Below are 15,256 nucleotides of genomic sequence, written 5' to 3' on the forward strand. Positions count from 1 at the left end.
ACATTCATGCAAGGACAAGCGGGTATAGATAATAGATGGACGAAAGTGGCAAGCATTTGTATTTAGCAAGTAGCTTCGTGGACTAACTTTTGCTGGAATGACAGCTGTAAGTCTTTTTGGGGGTTTGTCTCCCCCAACTGAACAACTGAAAGTTTTAGCCATTCAGTTGTTGCAAAGTATCCCAAATTCAGTTAAACTGTAGAGAGCGACTATGAAAAAAAAAACAAAAAAAAAAACTAAGGCTTACCATACATTCTGAGCTTCGAGCTGATAGATTAAAAAACATTTAGTTTTGGTCTCATCTGACCAGAGCACCTTCTTCCTCTTGCTTGCTGTGTCCTTTGCGTGACCCGAGGCAATCATGACTTTTCACGTCTTTAGCAACAGCTTAGAAAGAGAGGACACATTTGTGGAGCTCGTGGTTTTTCCAACTGAGCTGTCAAACTCCGAAATTCCTCCACAGCTACCAGGGGCCTCGCAGATGCATCTTTAATGCTCTCCTTGTCTGGCCTGTCAGTTTACGCAAAAGGCCGCGTGCTGACCCTGCTTTAGACTTCTTCACAGCCTCGTCTGCTGTGTCCCTTGGTCTCCTTGATTCTGATGGTGCGTCAATATTCGTAACTGTACTGAGATTAAATCACAGTAAGCTGAACTCTATTTTTTTAAAGTGATCTCGGAATTATGTGGACAATTATGCAACAAAATCTCCCCAAAATATGCTGAAGTTTTTGTTTGCAATGTAAGCAAATTCCTCACTTTTGCAGGGCAGTATTTAACCTTTTAGCCTGTGGTCCAGAAAGAGAGCAAAAGACTGTGGCTGTTGAAGAAACGCTTTTCCTGTAAATACCACACTTTTAATGTGTTCGATTGATGCAGTAGTGATTTTTATAATGGGCCCACTCTCGCTGTATTCTGCTATCTGCAGCACATCGACTCTAATGGCTGAGAGTACGTTGGCAGGCAATATGTTACTGCCATACACACTTAACTCTCTGCAGTTTCCACCCTCTAAGGTTAGCAGGTTCATATTACCAGCTGGGAGAAGATGCCAAAATCCTCACCCTTGACTTGTTGCTGATCAAAGACCAGAACTGACACTTAGAGCGAGGGAAAGAAATATCCTGAAAGTTGAGATTAACTTGTTTCCTTTTCCATCACTGTCTGTGCTTGTTTGTGTGCAGCTTGAGAAGAAGAAGAAGAAGAAGAAGAAGAGGAGGAGGAGGAGGTGGTGGAGGAGGGAAAAGAGAAGCCAGAGTGGGTGGAATTATGGAAGAAGAGGAGGATGGAAGCAGTTTGAGGAGGTTGTTCGAAGCGGGTGAACCCAGAGCAGGTGAACGCAGCTGCGGATCGCCATGGGCTTTCTGTCTACTTCCTCTTGTGGGCCAAGTTGCTCTGTACTGGGGTTCCGAAGACCCAACAGGGGGCCAGCCAAAAGCTGCAGCGAAGTGGGCAGGCTAGGCCAGGAAAGAGGCAGGTGAGCCGGGTGAGCCGAGCTCTCGTTCCCGCCGGCTAGGAGTCTCCTCGGCAGAGCAGAGCAGCGCGGAGCAGCAGAAATCAATACCGAGGAGAGAGGCGAGCAGAGGTTGCCCAACACCGCCTGCAGGCCTCAGAGCCCAGGGACCAACCACCACCACTACCACCACCACTCCTAGCTCCTATCTACCAACTCTCCTTCTGTCTCTCTCCTGGAGTTCCAGCACCGGCCAGGGCCAAGGCCCTCACCTTGCAGCTGCCCTAATCACAGTGTGTTTGCCAGAACATGCACACTTGTGCGCAGGAAAGTAAAATGAAAAGAGACAGAAACTATCCTTGTGTGTGGTTCAGCTGGAGGTTTTCCAACTCCGCTTGATAAAACTTTGCCAAAGACACACACACACACACAAGGAAGCGGCTGAAGAGCGAGCCGTGACGTCGGGGTCCCTTTCCTTCCGGCTCCCACGCTCCAATTAGTCATTCCACCTTTACCTTTTCTGAATGAGGATGCTACGGAGGACGTCGCGGCTCAGCACTGTTTCCAAGCACGTATAGCGCGCGGTATTCCTAAGATCTCATGAGGCCGGATGAAAGGACAATTTGAACTTTTTCCTCTCATCTACTGTATCAGGCAGAAGCTGTCTTTTCGCCTTAGATTTTCTTACCCGCACAACAGCAGCTCCCTTCAGAGGATATGGCAGTGCAGTATTGATCCGTGAGGTGGAAGAGAGAAAGGCGGGTTCAGGCTTTCATACCTCTTTCTCTCACTGTGTGTGTGTGTGTGTGTGTGTGCGTGTGTGTGTGTGTCTTGGGGTGAACGGGGGGTGGATTGTACCTGAAGTCCACTTACTGCTGTGCAGAACGGATCCAGTGACAGCACAGGTGAATGACTGCTAATTGAATGAGGGCTCAAGTGAAAAGGACACTAGTTTGACAGACTGGTTCCTCCTCCGCATATGCAAAGCCAAGTTCTTACTCAGCGTAGGAAAGCAAAAGCAGAGAAACGCCTTCACCTGGCACCTGGAAGACGCATCCTCACTAAACTTCCACTTCTAGAGTTTGTGCTGTACATGCTTGAGGACCGGATTGAGGTTTTTCCCCAAAAAAACCTGGAGATATTCTCTTCAGATTGACATTTGCGGTGAGTATAAGTTTGATGTATCCTTTTATGGCATAATTGTACACAGGGTTTCTACACTGTATCGAAACGTCTGGCAAAAATAATTTTCCTGGTCTCTACAGGCAGTAAAAAGTATATATAATTGAGATTGGAGACATAATTCTTATTTATAAAAGAGGTAAAATGTACATTTTTTAAAATTATGAAGAGAGTTTTATTTTGATTTACGCATTTGTTGTTGAAACGCAGCGACATGACGTCTGTCTCACCACTTTTTAGGCCTCTCAGATCCGGGTTTTGAAATGGTTCTCGACGATTTAAAACGTGACGCGTAAAATAATGTTTAGAAAACTCTAATTTCGACTGTAGATTTTATAAAAAAAATTTTAGCAGTGCATGTATATAATTTAGTGATATTGCTACTTTTCCATGTTGCCAATTTGCAGTAGTCATAAACATAATCTTATTTATTCAAATTAAGCTCTAACTTTATTATTGGTGTTATCTTTGTAGCTGAAGAACAATTTAATCCTGGAAATTCACTAAACATGATACACTTACCACTGCAACTAAGATATAAGTGATCCGTACGTCTTCAGGATTTAAAGATATCTGAGTTACTATTCAAGGTATGACTATTACTAGATAATTAAAAAATAACAATTATTTATATTTTTTATCCTATGTCCACTCCAGAAAAAGTCCAGTAAAAGTATTGAATGTTATTTAGGTTATTATTTTTTTGTATGACTATTAAATATTTCCTTTCTTTAAAAAAAATATTTTTACCATTGTACTTCCTGTAACATATTCACAAAAAAAAGGCTTTGTACTGTAATAAAAGGTACATAGTAGCCATCTTGGATTTTTAGGCAAAGTTGGCAATCACCACAACGCGTACAACAAGCAAACAATCTAATACGTGTTTTTAAGGAAAGGTCCAGAGGCGTCAGTAAAACGTATTTAATAAAACTGTAAGTAAAGTTTTCTAGGGTTAAATTGGCTCCTTTTATATTTAAGACAAGCTTTGCGCTGCTCTCTTTTTACATTACCACACAGAATAAAAGCATTACCTAAACTTAGAGTAGGATAATCAAGTCCAGCCAAGTTATAGCTTTTTAAAATCAGTTCACTTTACCACTCTGCTGAACTGAGAGCCAACATGATTCCTTGTGTTTTTTTTTCACTACTTGTGGAAAATACAATTAACAAAACCCAACTAAGTCAACGTTTTGCACTTGAATGTCCAGCACACTGAAATGCAAGCCAGGAAAAGTATGGAAGTGTGAACCGCGTAGGAACGCTGTGAACAGAAATGAATGTTTAGCTCCTTTCCGGGTGTGTTATTAGGGAATATTATTCCTGCCTAAAGGGGAATGTGTCTATTTAAAGTTAAAGCAGACACCTCGTGTTGTAGCTGATCTCCTCAGTGAGCCCTGGGCTATGATCGCGCTGTCACACAGCCTGTCGGAGGAGCTTGTTCTGGTTGCGTGTACCAGGGAGGATATGAAAGCTCGATTTCCCCCTCTCCTGCCAATCTCCTGGCACACAGATAGAGCCTGGCGCCTCGCTACGCCTCAGCCTGGCAGCGGCCCATGCTTACAAAATGGCCGATTTCTTGTCTGCCAGCTGCTGTCTCCCCGAGCCAAGATGGCGCTCGCTCGCCTTTTCTAATGCCCGCTGTTTGCCATCTGCCCCGTGATTGTTAACGGCTATGCAAATATCTTGTAATTGCTTTTTGCATGTGCGAGATACTTAACCCCTCCCCCTCGGCTGTAAATAATGGCGGGAGCGTAGAAAGGAATGAAAGAAAACGCAACCCTGGCCGATTGCTGATTGAATACACAGCGGGAACAATTAGCAAATGAATGTTGTTACTCTGCTTTTGATATTTTTTTTTTTTTTCCCCCTTTAAGCTCACCTTATTGTGCATGCAAATCACCGATGCTGCTCCAGCGCTTTGGATGCTAGCTTGAAAAACGCAGCAGCACCTCGCCTCCGTCTGAGACTACGCTCCTGTGTCTCCTCATTGTGCCATATGTGACATCTGTGGTTGGCTGCATCACAAGGGTGCCCTGCCTCCTGTGACAGGCAAAAAGCCCACACTGTAAAGGAGAAGCAGAAGCAGAGGGTGAGGCATAACATAATGACCTCATTAGCATGCTCGGCACTCCTTGCTATAGGCCCCGGTGCTATGCAGCGCCGTGGGACCCACCGGTGTACGCCCTTCTCACAGCACTCAGCATGCAACATTGTGTTCTCCCCACACAATGCGGCACTTCATACAGGCTTTATTACGCCTTGTCAAAGCACGGAGTGGGGTGGGGGGATCAGCGGTATCAGTGCAGGGGAAGCAGGATCCGGGCTGCGTACGTGGAGCAGGGGATGTCTTGGTGCTTAATGGGTTTTAACGTGGCGTTAGCCGCTCTCGTAGATCCTCCGCAGCAGCCGCTGCGCCTTGACATATGTGTGTTTATGTTTGTATGGGTGTCTCTGTGGCTTATGGTTGAGTGTGTTTATGCATTTGTCTGCTCCATTGTGGAATCTCTGGCTGCTTTCACCTGTCACTGCTAATTAGTGCAAAGGGCTGATTTGGGGAATTGTCTAGGTCCTGAATCCCGGCTACTCATCCACGCTGAAGGCCTGCTGTTTGGCATCTGCTCTTAGCCTGAAGTAGGCTAGCTTCAAATTCACACAAAGAAGAAGCATACTTTTTCGATCACTTAAAACGTAATCCTTTTTTTCTTTCTTTCATTATCTCTTGAGCTTGCATTTCTTTGTATGCTATAGCTAGGCGTTAGCGATTACAATTAGCGCATGCGATTTTGAGAGAATCATTCAAACAGTCCTTACGAGATCTACGACTGTTGAAGAGCACGTATTTTCTTTCCAACTCCAATCCAAATATGCTTTGTGGTCATGCTTTTTTTTAAGCATGACCACAATAAAAAAAAATTCTTGTAAACTAGGCTGTAGATTTCCCTTATCAGCTGTCGGGTACCTGCGCTCAAGTAGACTGCTCATTCCTCTTATCGCCTCCTCTATCAGAACCGGAGCCGCTTCAATCAAGTTTCTCCGTCTAATAAGCCCACACTGACACAAATTAAGCTGAGCTTCATCCGAGCTGGTTGGAGAATAAGAGCCAACACTAAACTAATGTGTGTCAGCCTGGAGAGGCTTCAAGTCCTCTGTGTTGCTTTGTCGGGGTGAGGAAGGAGGGGATGTGTAGAATCAACACGTTATAATTAACCGTGGGTAAGGATGAAACAGAAGGAATAAGGAAGTTTGGCACATTAAAAGTTTACTAAATGTGATCGATCACTAATTGCCAGCCGGTTGGCAGAATTTCTGAGATGGCATGGACAAACGGTAAATATGTTGGTCTCGATGTTAAAGGGCTTCATTCAACCTTTTGTATGTGTTCAAAGCTGCACTTTCCACGTCAAACTGTTTGCTCAAATGCTTCTTCATGCCGTTTCTACGTTTAAAGCCCATTGATGAGACGCCAAAGAAAGTTACCAGAGTTCTGACTGGCTCCGTGGTCCGTTCCCGCCCCCCGCCCCCAGCCCCCCACTGTTGCTGCACACTGTCTGTCAGATGTCTGAACAAACGCCACTACGCTCACTTGAGCTTGCGTCTCTTAGGAAACATTTCCGGTTGCGATAAACGCAGGCAGTGACGGTGTGAAAATGAGAAGAAGTGGCGCTCATCCCTCTTTTTCATTTCACACAGTTTGAACACTTCAGCTGATAAGCGGCACGTGGCTGTGGGTTAAGCAGCCAAACGCAGGCGGGCGGCCCAAATAATTAATCAGCTAGTATCCTCTTGTTCTGCTTCTGTCGTCCTGGAAAGAGAAAAATAACAAAAAATTTTCAGTATTCTGGGCACTTTAGATTTATTCAAAATGTGTCTTCTTCTTACATGTGTTAAATAAAAGTAAGATTGTTTTTTCATACAAGTGTGGTGACTAAATAGTTATTTTGCTTGAGGACCAATAAAAACAATTGTTTTTATTATTATTATTATTTTATTAAAAGCAGTTCCATCACACATTTTTGACTGAAATCCTGTAAACACCACGAAACATCACTATTTATAGTTTAGCTTAGCTTGTCATGAAAATCTCATACATGCCAGGAATCACCACATACATGCAAGCTGCATGAACACATGCTCTCACTCATCCACCTGCCTGTTCACACTTACACGCAGGGAGGAGGGCCTCCCAAACACCGAGCCCTGCTGAAAGCTTTTACGCTAATGACAGTGGCCATGTGTGTGTGTGTGTGTGTGTGTGTGTGTGTGTGTGTGTGTGTGACTGCGCTACTGCAGTTATTCATAATTCAATACACGGATCATGCGCAGGACAAACACACCTTGGATTACGTGGACAACGTCTCAGGACCTTGAATGTACGGTGGATATTTGGCGGTCGGAGTTTGGAACTTGCAGATTGAAATCCTTGCTAGAAGCGTCCCACGCTGTTAATTTTGGGTCTCATCACCTTTTTTAAGTTGCTATCATTGCTAATGTTTATCTTCTGCTAAATCTCTTCACCGTGACATGATTTATGTGTTTCTGTTTTAAAACGTAAACCCTCACGCTCAAGAGGAAAGCGCCTGAATGCTACCGAGCCACAAACAGTCGGGAGGTTTTCTTGGGTTGTGTAAAACCAAGAATATTGAAGCATATTTTTCACAGATCGACTTGAGTGTTGGGTGTTCATTTGTGCGCGTTATTGTCATCCAGTCCACTGCACCTTTTCTCATTCTGTCTGCCCCTTTGCTTTTTATTTGCTTAGGTATTGATTGAGTGTGGTGCACACTCTGAAGTAATAGTTGCTGAAAGCATTTACAGCCATCACTCAATTCATCCTGGGCTGTTTCGCACATCTCTCTTCCCACTGGTGAGACCAAAGGGATCTAGTTTTTTTTTTTTTTTTCACTCAAATCCCACAGAGTCAGATTCGCGTGTTAAAAAAAGTACATTTTTGCATCAATTCTGCTCATATTACAGCACATCCCTGGGAGATTTAGATTAGCATTATTGTTTTATATTATAGTTTGTTTCTAATAGAAGATGGGATAGGCATCTCCCACAAGGTAATAAAAGAATAAAATAGAGTAGAAGCTTAGAAAAATAATTGATCTGTTTTAAGTTGACATTTTGTTGAAAGTGGCATGTCTGGAATGATTTATAATTGGTGTAAAATATCTTTAAGGGCATTGAAGTCTTGTGTTTTAGCAGTTTATCTTTATTTATGAGTCTTTATGGTTGAAACACTTCTTTCTCGTCCTCCTAGTTTTTAGACTCTCTCCTCAGACTCTCAATGAGATTAAAGTCGTGACTCTGCTAGGGCCTGTCCTTCGTTGCAATATCACTCACAGAAACAAGTTGGCATATTAAACAGACAAAATAATTACAAAAGAAAATAATTAGCATCTTATTTCAGCGGCCTCTTTGTGTAACATCTTTAAAATACAGACTCTCACCTTTAGACCTCCTGTAACTGTTGTGAGGTTGTAGAAAAGGATGATCGAATTGTTGAAATGGCAACCAATGATTCAGCTCCTCAGCCAATCAGTGACCAACAGTCTTCTGACATCACGTTTTCAGTCCGACATGGCATGCTTGGAATCCCAGCTGAGTAGGCACTGGGAAAGGGATTGGTACCGGTACCTACTGGTACCACGTAGCTGTATAATCCGTTTCAAGCTGACCTGAGTGGGCACTAGTGAAAAAGGGCAATTAGTGAATTGATTTAATTAAATGCATTACCTTTTCTACAGTATTCAAATTTACTGATATGACTGTACATCCGTGCCACGTTTTATGCTCTCAGGTATTTCTTTATAAAGTAGACAGCAGCCCTGTTATTCTCTCACAGCGTTTTTTATTGCCTTTAAGGGAAGGGCTGTGACAATATTATTCCCCTCATCATTATGCACACATCTACTGCATATTGTGGTTTTGTGTGGGGGTGATGTGGATGAGGGCTGCTTTGTATGAATCTGTAAAACGCATTCCTTTAACCAACATGGTCGTCTATGACTGTTCTTTTAACTGTAGCAACTTTTACAGTGAAGAGGGTAAAAGTTAAAATTCAGATAAAATTTTTTTTTTTTTTTTTTACTCAGTAAAAAATGATCCGATATCATTCAATATCATTTACATTTGTGTCTCTATGCCGTGATGTTAAGCTTTATTTTTGGATAATATCACTTTATATATATATATATATATATATATATATATATATATATATATATATATATATATATATATATATATATAGGGGTTAGCACCACCAACATGATGCATAGTAGACCAAACCCATTTCATTTCACTGGTGCTTGAGCACATTCTTTAGGTGAAACTACCCATCTTAGGAAGTAATTCCCGAATCAAGTGTTGGCTGCCGCGCTTTCCTCGCAGCTCCAACGCCGAGCCCCCAAGTCTGATTATAGACTCAGGGAAAAACAGTCAGGCATTTATCCAAGTCACTGATTATGTCATTCCAACAGGCTGCAAACACTCAGATGGGCCAGACAGCTCCGAGGGGGGAGAATTATGAAGCTGGAGTGGAATGGAGGCTGTATGAAAAGGAAATGAAAATGGAGTAGTGCCGTATGTGTGATTAAACCGCCTGCTCGCCAAGCAAAAGGCCATGCTGCTGTGCGACACGGACCCGGGACTCGGTCGTAATGAAAATGTGAAGGTGGTGGCGGGGTTTGAACCCCCCGCCGGATGACGTGCATGAGCCTTCACGCTCACATTGTTGCGTGTACATTATACGGCGCGCTTGTGTGCTCAGGCTGAATAGATTATTGGGGGCCATGGAGAGAGACTGGCAGATGGAAGCTGAGGCACAAACCAGAAAGGAACGTTGCCATGTTAGAATAAGCAAAGAGAAAGAAAAAAAAAAAAGCCTCCAAATTTTAATCGAAAAGAAAAATTATTTTTATTTTAAACCGCTCACTATGGTGTTTTTTTGTTTTTTTTTTCTCAGAGACAGGCGGCCACATAAATATTAAAGCCCGGCAATTCAAATGAAGAGACAGCGCTTCGGTCAGAGGAGGCGTGGGAACAAGCTCCACGGCGAGGGAGGGGGTTGTGATTAGTTCACAGCTAGACACCCAGCTGCACCAGCTTCCATTCAGAAATAGGTTAAGAAGGACCTCAAGGGTCAAGGTTAGAGGGGGAGGGGGCAAAGGGGGTCGTCGTCGCGGCGTAGAGCGGCGTGCGGTGTCAGTCTGCCGCTCACTGTTTGGCTTGTCTGAAAGCTGCCTCTGTGTTTGCTTATTTTATAAGCTGCTTCTTATTGCCTCGCTCCGGGGATGAGCAGAGTGGGGAGGTAAAGAGGGGAATCCAAGCCCCCTTCAGTCAGCCCTTTGGCCAGTCTCCAGTCGGCCAAAGGGCCAAATCGTCCCAGAAACCAGTCCCCTCAGCCTGAGCCCGGTCGAGCCCACGGTCAAACACATCCCACCTCCCCCAAACCGAACCGAACACGGTCAAACCAAGTCAGACGCTTTGACAGCCCCTCCTGTTTGTCTCAGTCTGCTGCCTTCTGTAATTTAGCATGTCGGCTCAGGGTCCATCGGCTGTGCACGCCTCCGTCAGACATGTAGCTCTTTCATTACATGCATCACTTTTCAATGCTTTGACTGGATCTTTGATTTGAAAAAAAAAATGATTTTTTTAAATCGATTTATTGGCATTTCATCGCATGCTAATTTGCAGACAACAAAATAAGACAGGGATTCTCTGGGATTTAAAACATAGTAGCGGGAAAAAAATAATTAAACAGTTAGAAAACAGAAACCAGAGATAAATGAAATGGGTCCAAGTTAAGATTGAAAATGTGAAGTTGAACATTTAGAGGGCGAGGCTGTTTTTTTTTTTTTTTTTGGACTTTGATAATTCTGCTTCTCATTTTGGTGAGTTGCTGCTCGCCTGAAGGGCGGCACTTCAAAACTCCTTCTGCGCCTCTAAGACATGTCATGGAAAGAGGGCAGAGATACTCCAGTGACCTTCTCATCGCCCCACATTTTCCTCTTGTCTGCCATGTCACACAAGGAACACCACATTTAAATGCGTTGCGTCAACACACCGTCAACCACGGTCCTGCAGAAGGTCGTGAGGCTGGTTTCAAGTGATTGTTTCACTTTCCTCAGGAGGTTCAGCTCCTCCAGGGTGAATTTCACAATCTGGTGACCACTGGAAACTACAAAAACTGTTTGTTTTTACCTAGTCTGTAAATCCACTATGCATAAGCGCGAGTTACCAAGTCACATTGACAATAACTCTCTTCAGTGCGGAAGAGAGTTATTGTCACTAAGTGATTTTGTAACAATGAGGTGTTTCAAAATAAACCTAGAGGAAGCAGAGAAATGCAACTCATTGAAAGGAAATTATTTTCTACCACATGTTGAGACGTATCTGTGGTTTAGGCTGTGTGATACCAGGAAGGCTGCTTTGTCTTATCCTTTCAATCTCAGCTTTTCAAATGTCATCAATCTTTTGAAATTCTCCGATTTAACGGTATTTTATCAGATTGTTATCACTAATAAAATATCGGTATCACTAACTATGCTAACCAGTAACTCAGGTAATCATTTTGTCTTTGGAAATAATCGCAAACTCTCTTCTAGAGTGACTTTTCTTCCTTACACACTTTGTGTGATATTGCAACCCTGCTCCTACTACAAATATTGACTTCCCCCCTATAGCATGGGGGTAGTAAAAGGTGTTTCAAACTGTTTTTATATGCTCCTGTATTAGCGTTGTTGAAGAGAGTTCCAGGTAAAAGCTTTATAAAAACCCTCAGATTGGAAATCTGTCGCAAAATTCTGATCAGAGCGATTCAAATATCTATTTTCTCTGCTTCATAGTTGTTGGTGTTGAGGGTTTTTGTGCTCAGGTTCTCTTCAGTTCAGTGATCGGTCTGTTTTGTTTTGTCCATGTGATCAGTGATCTGAATTTACAATTCAGATCACTGATAGGGTTTGTTGTTTCTCACATAGTCTTAATAAAATCACTCGGTGGCTCCTTTTAGGTGAAATCTGGTTGGTTCTTCCATCAAATCGCTCAGCAGCTGAGTCTGAGAGTTGACGCTCACTACGCACGTTGCGTTTGAGAATCAACAGCCCTTTAAGAGGAGGGACGCCCCGCTCCGCTCGAGGGGAGGAGAGGAGAACGACGGGGTTTTGGAAAAGCGAGGAAGGGAAACAGAGGAGAGACACGTAGAGGAGCTCAGGCACCAAGCTAACACGCGCAGCAGTTGCCCGCTTTCATTCGCCGCCATGGACTTATGCTTCATTAGAGCGTCTGAATGAAGGACCCTCTTTCCCTCATCACCTCAATAGACCAGTCCCCCTTCTCCTGGACAGCCTGGAGGGGTTTCCCCTCTACACAAACCCACCTACCTCGTCCCCGTTTCCCCGCACGTTTCTGCCCCCGTCTTCTAATCGTCTCAACTCGCTCTGAAATCAAGCTTAGAAACAGCAGTTTTGTGAGCCCCTCTGGTCCAAATAAAAAAAAATTTAAAAAAAGGAGAAAAAATCCCTAACACTCCTGCTTCCTCCACCACCGCCCCCTCCTCCTATCATCCTCCGATCCCCACAGGCTCCCCTTCTCTGCTCATTCACTCACCTTGGTCAGATACACCACCCACCCACTGCTTAAATCCCTATCAGCATGTCAAGTAAATGTCTGCCCAGCTGGGGTTGACACACATGCACACCCACACACTCACACACACACGCATGCTAAAATATAAATGCACTACACACACAATCTTTTGCTTGCTTCTGGGGTTTAGCCTTCCTCCCTGCTGACCCTTTTCACCCCTGTTTTGCTCTCTTCCCCTTCTTGCCGTCTCTCCTTCCCCCTCCTGCTCTCCTCAGGCAATGATCTGACAGGATGGTTTCGTTAGCTGACTATATCTGCAAGAGGTTTATCGCGGCGCTCCTTCTGCTGCCTTCCTGTTTTGCTTTTCAAAATTAAAGTGACTTTCTCCACGAGGAAAAACCTCCTCCTCACCCAGGGCTGTGCTCAGGTTTACATTTGATTAAAATCTTTTTAAATGTTTTTTTTTTTTTTTTTTTATGAGTACAGAATGTAAAACTTTTTTTTTTTTTATGTGACATTCTTTTATATTTAGACTGTTTTATCTGGCATTTATGGAAGGGTAGCAAAAGGACAAAAGTATTTCTTACTGCTGAAACAAAAACATTAAAATGAACATTTGTAGTTTTCCACAAATAATTCAGGAGACGGATAATATGTGAAAGGAGCTGTTCTGCTGAGATTAGATTAAAATTGAACTTTTGAGCCTGCATCCAAAATGTTATGTGCCGTGAAAAACTAAAACTACACACCGCCCTGAACATGGGCATTTTTTTTTTTTTTTTTGGCAGCATCAGGTTGTGAGGATGTTTTTCTTCGGCGTTCAAGACGCAGCAGTTCTGCACCGGAAACAGTTAAATATGAGGCAGTCCTGTAAGAAAACCGTTGAAATGCTTTCCATGAGGACAGGAGGAACACCTTCCCTAAACTTGCAGCCGGAGCTACAATGAAATCAGAGACCGGAGCTTATTGATGAGTAAGCGACGCCCAGATTGAAATCTGAAGGCTTTACTGTTTCTGCACACATAAATATACGTACTATAAGAATCTGTGCATGAAGACATTTCTTCATGCATATTCAGTTTTGCTGTTTTTGCTTTTACCATCATGCCACAACATTTTGCTTCAGGACTCATAGTTCTTTTTTGTTTTGTTTTGTTTTTTGTTTGTTTGTTTTTTTACTATGAATGTGTTTGCAGTTCATACACTTTATTTCTATTTTTACCATAAGGAAGGCCCATTGTGACTGAGCCTCCTACGGAGCAGAAAAGGCGCGCCGTCTCTCCTGACTCTTCTGAAGTAAAAGTGACGGTTTCTGCGCTCTTAGCAGCCGTCCCCTCCAGCGCAGCCTCCTTACAGCCGTTCCTTTACTTTTTTGAGGACAGAGATGAGCTCAAAGCGTTCTCAGCAGCACTTCTGTCAACATGCCACCATCGCTATGCAAATGTATTCAGATGCATTCTCTGCCCTCTGCAAACCATCATGCCTGTGTGGATGTGGCAGCTGTAGGCACATCCCCCCCCCCCCCTTTAGATCCCCTTCCTCCACCCCTTTTGGTTACAGATAGTGAAAATAGCAGCACGTCCGGTGACGCATACAGCGAGGTGAACCCCTACTAATGTGTCTGAGAAACCCCTATTAAGTCCTTTGTTTAACAAATGTGCGTTTTCTCGCCTTTAGCCATGTGGACCCCTTTTGTCGTTTTTGCTTTTTCATCAGGCACTCAGCGGACAGCATGAGTGGGGTCCTTGCTGCGTACGCATGGCGAGAGGGGGAAAGGGAGGGCAGGCTAGGGGAGACGTGCATGCACATTTTCATCTCAGTGGGTGCTCCTCGCTGCAGCTCGACACGCCGCACATATGGCGATGTTCTCCGAGTTGCATCCTCATTACGCTCACACACACCTTCTGCACACAAGGAAGCTGTGCTGCCCTGCTCTGCCTCCTCTCTAACGTTGTGAACTTGTCTCAAGTTCACTGCCATCCGTTCCGCTGTCATCTCAGAAAGCCCTGGGAGACTGACTAAGTCTCCAGCACAGGTTTCCCAAGCAGGGCCGTGTTTGTCGCACACACAAAAACACATGCTTATTCTCGCAACAAAGCTATTGTTTCACCTGCAGGATGACTGTGGTCCTCTGGGTAAACATGTGTCCTGACTGTGTCAGAGGACACAGGGACAAGGAGCAGTTTGTCAGTGACCGGGTTGTGCTGCACTCAGCAGCAGCCAAGTTCACTCTCCTCTGCCTGAGATCCGCATTTGGCGAGTTATTTGGGTCAAACAATAGCAATATTCACACTTGGCTTTATTACGACTTGCACGGCAAACTGTTTATGCCCCTTGAAGACTCGTTAGGGTTTAATTTCATTCCCTAAAGTTTAATATGCTTTATTTTTATTTTATGTAAAATACCAAAACAGAGCGGAGCATGACAGTGAAGCAGAAGGAAAAGGTAAGATGAGGTCAAAATGGACTACCAGCAAAACATCGCGGTGGTGCTGGCAATGCAACACTGCACATCACCCTATAAGTCATCTCCCCCACTGGTGGTGGCAGCATCATGCTGAGGGGATGCTTAACTTCAGGAGAGCCGTGGAAGCAAGTCGTCGTTGATGGGAAGACGGGTAGAGCGAAATCCTAGAAGAAAACTTCCGAGTACATGCTGTAATCAACCGTTATATTTAAGAACTTAACCTTTATATGTCATGATGTGAGGTGGTGAGGGAGACGCCGACGGGCCCAGGATGTCAAAAAGATGTTTAATGAAAATCCAAAAATCACTGGCAGCACAGGGGACAGAACAAACGACGTTAGATGAGGACCCGACAAGAGACACACCATGGGAAGCAATCAACAGGGAAGACGCAGAGACTCACAGGGGAACACAGGACACAAAACCTCAAAAAATAGCTACACAGAAAACACAGATCATCACATTATATCAAATTTCAAAGCTTTGTGATAAGAGGAAATGGAAAGCAAGGGGGTGAAAGTGCATGCTTTGTTACCCAACAGTAATGAAAATGACCAAAAAACCCC

General features: G+C 43.9%; 1 long non-coding RNA gene across 1 annotated transcript in view; it reads left to right on the forward strand.

Moving 5' to 3' along the window:
• The window catches only part of LOC106948925 (uncharacterized), a 37,132-nt gene extending 35,727 nt beyond the window's left edge, over positions 1-1,405 (forward strand). Inside the window, exon 3 of the long non-coding RNA XR_001425285.1 lies at positions 1,182-1,405. This is a non-coding gene — a long non-coding RNA (uncharacterized LOC106948925). The remainder of the gene's footprint in view (positions 1-1,181) is intronic.
• Positions 1,406-15,256: the final 13,851 nt, after the last annotated feature.

This window comes from Poecilia latipinna, unplaced genomic scaffold (assembly GCF_001443285.1).
Source record: "Poecilia latipinna isolate Pla-1442-1.1 unplaced genomic scaffold, P_latipinna-1.0 Scaffold313, whole genome shotgun sequence".
Taxonomy (NCBI): domain Eukaryota; kingdom Metazoa; phylum Chordata; class Actinopteri; order Cyprinodontiformes; family Poeciliidae; genus Poecilia; species Poecilia latipinna.